This window comes from Ursus maritimus, unplaced genomic scaffold (genome assembly GCF_017311325.1).
Source record: "Ursus maritimus isolate PB19 unplaced genomic scaffold, ASM1731132v1 scaffold_44, whole genome shotgun sequence".
NCBI lineage: Eukaryota > Metazoa > Chordata > Mammalia > Carnivora > Ursidae > Ursus > Ursus maritimus.
This window is the reverse complement of record NW_024426597.1, coordinates 174,317-182,205: the sequence shown is the minus strand read 5'-3', so window position 1 is coordinate 182,205 and position 7,889 is coordinate 174,317. Positions and strand designations below refer to the sequence as shown.

Sequence of the window (7,889 nt, the reverse complement as noted above, 5' to 3'; positions counted from 1 at the left end):
GACAGTCACTAGTTCTTGGTGTCCCCATGGTGGGTGGTGTGAGGACCCACTGAGCCTGTTTCTAGTGATCTAGGCTGAGTTCTGCCTGAACTGTTCTCCAGTCCCAGTTACTTGAGTGGGTTTGTGCTGGAGTTGATGAAGATTTGGAAACCTCACAAAGGTTCTCTTGTGTTCTCTTGTTGGGCTGTTTGACTGTGGGCTGCAATTTTAACCTTCAGATTCACCTGTTCACATACCTGGAGGATGAGGCAGTAGTCCAGGGTCCAGACCGTGATTGCTTGCGTTCTTAGGGTAATTCTCTCCTAATGGTATGGGTCCTGGAAATGATGGTCCACATTTCCGTCTGCAAAAGGGGGTGTTAGGAACTATATGCAAGTATTTACATAAGGAAACAAGCTCATCATGTGGATAGCAAGGCAGAAGGATTGGGGGTTAAGTGGGTATGCGTTTCTTCTTTTCCTCTTGTTTTTACTTTTATTTAAATTCAACTAGCCAGCGCATAGTACATCATTAGTTTCGGATGTAGTGTTCAATAGTTTATCAGTTGCGTACAGCACCCAGTGCTCATCACATCAAGTGCCCTCCTTAATGCCCATCACCCGGTCAGCCCATGCCTCCACCCACCTTCCTTCCCTAACCCTCAGTTTGTTTCCTATAGTTAGGAGTTTCTCCTGGTTTGTCTTCCTGTCTGATGACATCCCATTCAGTTTTCCTTCCCTTCCCCTATAATCCTCTGCACTTTTTAAAAAAGATTTTATTTATTTATTTGACAGAGATAGAGACCGCCAGCGAGAGAGGGAACACAAGCAGGGGGAGTGGGAGAGGAAGAAGCAGGCTCCCAGCAGATGAGCCTGATGTGGGGCTCGATCCCGTAACGCCGGGATCGCGCCCTGAGCCGAAGGCAGACGCTTAACCGCTGTGCCACCCAGGCGCCCCCCTCTGCACTTTTTGTTATGTTCCACATATGAGTGAAGCCATATGATATTTGTCTTTCTCTGATTGACTTATTTCACTCAGAACGATACCCTCTAGTTACATCCATGGAATAGAAATGTTTATATGCAACTGATAAATTGTTGAACACTACATCTGAGTCTAATGATGTACTATATGTTGGCTAAATGAATTTAAATAAAAAATAACACCTAAAATCCAAGTCATATGGTCCTTTACTCACCCTGAGACAGATGGTTCTAGGGAGGAACACATTTAACTGAGTCAGAAAGAGAGGTGTTCCCTTCCCACAGAACATGAGACATGCAGACCCTACTACACAGGCATCTAAAGGGGTCCAAGCCCCAGGATGTGCCCCCATCTCCATCCAGACCCCAAATCCTCATGGGAAAGAGGAGGGTGAAGGGGAAGCTGGACGTGAACGTTCACACAGCATCTGGAGTATGGAGCTTCTTTACCTTGATTTCTCTGTCCTTTGAGGTCCTCATGGACAGGTTCCTGCATGTATTATAAAGACTTTATGATTTATGAATCTGTAATGGAAAAGTCATTTTCTCTGTTGCATGTTCTCTCTCTTTTCCTCTCCTCCTAACTTCTGTCTCACACACAGGAGATTTCAACACACATGGTAGTAGGGGAAAGATTCTTGTAAGGTTACAAATTAGCGGGTTCACGTTGTTTGCTTTCTTCAATTCCACTGAGAACTCCTGATAGAATTCATAGTGATATACTGCTTTTCTTGTTTATTTCATCATTTCTGTCTTCATTGTTCCTTCTCTGGGCATCCTTTGTTCCCTAGTATTAGCAAGTACATTACGAAATTACTAATGTCAAGCTCCTCATTTACAGTTTGCCCTGAGGTGATGGGATGAGCCAAAGGAAGGAGGTCAGATTCCTGAGTCTCTGAACACCCACAGATTCCAGCTGGCACGACTGATGGGGTGTCCTGGTCCCCACGGGTAGAGCACAGACCCTCAGATGTGATCTTGGACCTCATGTTCCAGCAGATCCTGGAAGCCATGATGCTGCCAGTCCCACACCCCACTCTGCACCTGCAACAGGGAAGAGCTTTCTCATGGGGTGTCCTGTGTTTAAGGAATGAGGTAATCTCTGGAACAGCTCATGAAGGTCCCGTCTCACACCCAGTCCAACTGAGTCACAGGGGTTTACCATTAGAATATATAATGCCCCTCCCCATGTAGGGCCAGCACACCAGGGTCGCAGAGGGGATCAACACTGCGGGGCATCAAGACACAGATTTTTTTTTTATAATCTTCTTTTTCCATTATATTATGTTAGTAACCATACAGTACATCCCTGCTCTTTGATGTAATGTTCCATGACTCATTAGTTGTATATAACACCCAGTGCACCATGCAATATGTGCCCTCCTTACTACCCATCACCAGCCTATCCCATTCCCCTACCCCCCTCCCCGCTGAAGTCCTCAGTTTGTTTCCTGGAGTCCATAGTGTCTCATGCTTCATTCCCCCTTCTGATTACCCCCCTTTCTTTATCCCTTTCTTCTCCTACCGATCTTCCTACGAATGCTTGTTTCCTTTGCTAGATGAGGGAAGTTTTCAGCTACAATTTGTTCAAATATCTCTTCTAGACCTCTCTCTTTCTCCACCCCCTCAGGGATGCCGATGATTCTGACATTGGAACGGTTCATTGAGTCTCCCGTAACCTACATTCCTGAGATTGGATTTTTTGAGCCAAGTTTCTGTCTCAACTTTCTTTCTACCATCCCATCCTCCAGTTCACTAATTCGTTCTTTGCCTCATGTACCGTGGCCGTCAGAGCATCTAGGTTTGACTGCATTTGATTCATAGCATTTTAATTTTTTAAAATATTTTTTATTATATTATGTTAGTCCCCATAGAGTGCATCCCTGGTTTTTGCTGTAAAGTTCGATGATTCATTAGATGCGTATAACACCCAGTGCACCATGCAATACCTGCCCTCCCCACCATAGCATTTTTAATTTCTGCCATATTTGCCCTCATTTCTGCCCTTAGAGATTTCATATTCTCGTTAATATTTTTGTTAATATTTTTTTCAAGTCTACACATCATCTTGACCATTGTTACTCTGAACTCCATGTCTGATAATTTTGTTATATACATATCCATCAGTTCTGTGGCAGAGGCCACAGACTCTTTTTTTTTTTTTTTTTTTTTTGCTGGGTGGAGATTTTCCTTTTCCTCATTCTGATGAGGAGAGGTTGTGGGGTTGTCCAGAGCCCAAATTATTGCTCAGGACCAAGGCAGTGCGCACTTGTTTTATAGGGACCTTAGGGATGTGGGCTTCTTGATTTTTCAGCCTGCCTTCCGTGGGAGGGGCCTGTCGCGCTGATACTCAGGGAACCCTGTTTGGGTAAAGTCTCCGTGTCCCCTGCGAGGGGGGATGGGGATGGGCACACTGAGCCGGTATTTCCAGGCTTTTCTTCTCTGGCGGCTTTCCCTGGCGGTTTGCTGTGGCTCTTCTGATCCTCAGAGCAGCAGTGGCCGAATCCTAGCCTCTGTCTCAGAACAGAGAGATCTCAGTCTGCTCTCCACTGGGCTCTTCTGGCCTCTTTAACTCTGTTTCTGTCGGTGCTGCTGAACACCCTGCAGCGTCCTGTGTTGTGCGCGCCACAGCCGGTGTCCCAGCCCTCACTTCCAGGGCCAGCATGTCTCTGTTCTTTGTGCGTCTAAAACCGCCAGCTGCCCCAGTTCCTGTGCGCGCCCCTGAGCTCCCTCTTTCAGTGATTCGCGGGTACTCTGGAGAGCCCATTTTCAGTCTGGTCACAGGGGTGTGCCCAGGCTCACGGTCTCAGTCTGCGCACTCGTGGGTGCGGGTCTGCAAGTCTGGCCTGCTTCCCAGTGCAGGTGGCTACTGCTTCCTGGCTCCTGACTGCGTTGCCCCCCTCTCCCTTTAGTTTATCTTCTGATTTCTGTGCGTGGATTCACGCCTCCCCTCTTCGTACCTCAATACTCAGTGCTGGAGATGTTCATTTCTGGAGATTCAGATGTATCTTCCTGCATCTCGGGCTGATTCCGTGGGTTTTCATTATGGTCTGGTGCATATCCAGCGCGACTCAGGGGACCAGCTGAAAAGGGGGACCCCTATTCCTCTGCCATCTTAACTCCTCCCAATATGTGCCCTCCTTAATAAACGTCACCAGGCCTGCCCATCCCCCCACCCGCCTCCCTTGTAAAACCCTCAGTTTGTTTCTTGGAGTACCCCTCAGTTTGTTTCTTGGAGTCCATCGTCTCTCATGGTTCATCTCCCCTTCTAATTCCCCCCTTCTTTTCCCTCTTCTTTCTCCTAATGTCCTCCATGCTATTCCTTATATTCCACTTGTAAGGAAACCAAGTGATAATTGTCTTTCTCTGCTGACTTAGCTCACTTAGCATAACCCCTCCGGTTTCATTCATGTTGATGCAATGGTTGATCCTTTCTGATGGCTGCGTAATACTCCATTGTGTGTGCGGACCACATCTTCTTTATCCATTCTTCTGTTGAAGGGCATCTCAGCTCCTTCCACAGTTTGGCTATTGTGGACGTTGCTGCTAGGAACATTGGGGTGCGTATGACCCTTCTTTTCCCTACTGTGTATCTGTTTGTTGAAAATACCTACTAGTGCAATTGCTGAGTCATAGGGTAGCTCGAGTTTTAACTTTTTAAGGAACCTCCATATTGTTTTCCAGTGTAGTTCAGTGTAAGAGGGTTTCCCTTTCTCCACATCCTCTGCATCATTTTTTTTCTTGCCTTGCCAATTTTTGCCATCCTAACTAGTGTAATGTGGTATCTCAAGGTGGTTTTGATTTAATTTCTCTGATGGCTAATGATCCATTAGTGATTTGTTTGTCTTCTTTGGAGAAGTGTCTGCTCATGTCTCCTACCATTATTGACTGGGTTTTTTGTTTATTGGTGTTGAGTTTGATAAGTCCTAGAGATCTTGGATATCAGCCATTTATCTGAAATGTCATCTGCAAGTATCTTCTCCTATTCTCTGGGCTGCCCTTTAGTTTTGTTGGCTGCTTCCTTTGTTGTTCAGAAGCTTTTAAAAAAGATTTTATTTATTTATTTGACAGAGAGACAGCCGGTGAGAGAGGGAACACAGCAGGGGGAGTGGGAGAGGAAGAAGCAGACTTCCAGCAGAGCAGGGAGCCCAATGTGAGGCTCGATCCCAGGACGCCGGGATCCCTCCCTGAGCCGAAGGCAGATGCTTAACGACTGAGCCACCCGTGCGCCCCTGTGCAGAAGCTTTTTATCTTGATGAAGTCCCAAATTTTCACTTTTGCTTGTTTCCCTTGCCTTTGGAGATGTGTCCTGAAAGAAGTTACTGTGGCTGATGTCAAAGAGGTTCCTGCCTATATTTTCCTCAAAGATTTTGATGGATTCCTGGCTCACATTGATGTCTTTCATCCATTTTGAGTTTGTCTTTGTGTAGGGTGTAACGGAATGGTCCATTTCATTCTTCTCTATGTAGCTGTCCAGTTTTTCCAGCAACACTTAATGTGGAGACTAACTTTTTTCGATTGGATATTGTTTTCTTGATTTGTCCAAGAGTAGTTGATCATAGATTTGAGGGTCCGTTTCTGGAGTCTCTTTTCTGATGCACTGATGTGTGTGTGTGTTTGTGCCAGTACCGTGCTGTCTTGGTGATCACAGCTTTGGAATATAGCTCGCAGTCAGGCAACGTGATGCTGCCAGCTTTGGCTTTCTTTTCCATCATTCCCTAGTCATTTTTGGGTCTTTTCTGGTTCCATACAAATTTCAGGATTGTTTGTTCCAGCTCTTTGAAATATGCCAATGGTATTTTATTAGAGCTGGCAATGAGAGTGTAATTTCCTCTGTTCAGGATAGACATTTTTATAGTGTTTAACCTTGGTTTCCTTCTTTTTATAATATTTTTTTTATTATGTTAGTCACCATACACTATATTCTTAGTTTTTGATGTAGTGTTCCATGATGCGTTACTTGTGTATAACACTTTTTCTGATCTGTTGTGTTTTTTTTTTTAGTTTTTATAACATTTTTTTATATTTATTTCTTCTCCAATCTTTATTTCCTTCCTTCAGCTGTATTAGGCTTCAGTTGTAGTTTCTCTAGGTCCTTTAGGTGTAAATTTCAGTTGCTTATCTCAGATTATTCTTGCTTCTTGAGTTCTTCCTGTATCTGTGTATTTCTGTTGTAGGACCACATTTCCTAGAGAAATCAGGTGAACGTGTTAAAGGTTTTATACCCTTGTGTAGTCAGTGTGTGTGTGCGTGCGTGTGTGTGTGAGAAAGAGAGAGAGAGAGAGAGAGAGGGAGAGATCTTCAGATTCTACATCCACACAACACCAGGAAGGTGTCCACTGCTTTCCCACGTTGTCACTAACATTGATGCTGTGATTTGGTTTATGACAGTGACCCCCACCAAGACACATTCTGCACTTGCTTTGCATTGTCGATGCCTCTGGAGCCTCATGTCCAGCACGCACTTAATGCTGCTTCTAGGATGTTTGCACGTTGAGCTGGGTGGTCCTGTGATGCATAGTGAGTATAGCTGGGATTCCTGTGAAGGTTCAGATGTGAGCACCAGGATATTTGTAATTCATTGATATTTAGGGACAGGAATAACCATTGTGAGTGACTCTGTTTTTTGTGGTTTTTACTATATCTGCTTTCACGTTAGAAAAATTTTCTAAGTCAGAGAGTGAAGAGGTGAGCATAGAATCATGTGTCCAGAGAGGGTCCCTGGGGGCAACTGCTCTATGGAGAGGAAGCCCAGACCTGACAGGAAACCTGCCAACCTCCCCATCTGCAGCTGCTCCTGGGGCTTATGGACAGAACTGGTGACTAGTGTGCACCCCCTGCTGGTCCAGATCCCCTTCTACAGTGAGGTTTGTGTCTGGGCTCACACTGATGTCCCCTCACTGTGTCACTTGCACAGTAATACACGGCCGTGTCTTCGGCTTTCAGGCTGTTCATCTGCAGGTACAGCGTGTTCTTGCCATTGTCTCTGGAGATGGTGAATCGGCCCTTCCACGGAGTCTGCGTGAGTTGTGCTACCACCACTACTGCTGTATGCGACCCACTGCAGCCCCTTCCCTGGAGCCTGGCGGACCCAGTTCATGTAGTAACTACTGAAGGTGAATCCAGAGGCTGCACAGGAGAGTCTCAGGGACCCCCAGGCTTCACCAGGTCTCCCCCAGACTCCACCAGCTGCACCTCACACTGGACACCTGCAGACACAAGACATCCTGGTCAGGAAACTGTCACACACCCACTGTTTGTCTCCCTCAGATCCACTCACACACTCCATGTCTCTTGTTCAGCATGAGTTACCTTTTAAAAGAGCAACAAGGAAAACCCAGCCGAGCACCAAGTCCATGGTGAGCTCTCTGTGTTCTGTCCTGATTACTGATTGGAACACCTGGAAACCCTGGGTCTGGGGCTCCTCTCCCAGCTGCAGAGTCAGGGTTGGGCTGTTTTAATCAGCAGAGGGAGGGCCCTATTTGCATGACCTCTGACTATATATTCAGCTTGGGATCTATGCTGACATAGAGGCCAGTAACCAGAGCAGATGTGACTGCCTTTGTTTTGGTGGTGTTGACCACTTTTGAAAAAAAATATGACTTTTCATTATATAACTTTCATGTATGTACATAGCCTCCTTGTGCGACTTCATTTGTACATACTCACACAAATCCTGCAGGATAGGTGTCATGTTGTCCCACAAGGAATCATAAACCTACACCTAGAATTTTAGAAGATCTGTGACTTGTCCAAGAACACATGCAGGTTTAGAATGAGCCCCAGTGTCCAAGGACGACCTCCTGCCCCTGAAACAGCGAGGACACATAGGGCAGGCTCGTGGGAAATGTTGAACCCCTGGTGTAATGGGGACAGGATGATGTTACCTGCTCCAGAGTTACTTAAAGTAAGGAGAGCCTCAGTTAC

The 7,889-nt window shown here is 45.9% G+C and overlaps 1 pseudogene; it reads right to left on the bottom strand.

The window, feature by feature from the left end:
* Positions 1–6,784: 6,784 nt before the first annotated feature.
* Positions 6,785–7,637, bottom strand: LOC121100631 (annotated as a pseudogene).
* Between the last annotated feature and the right edge of the window lie 252 nt (positions 7,638–7,889).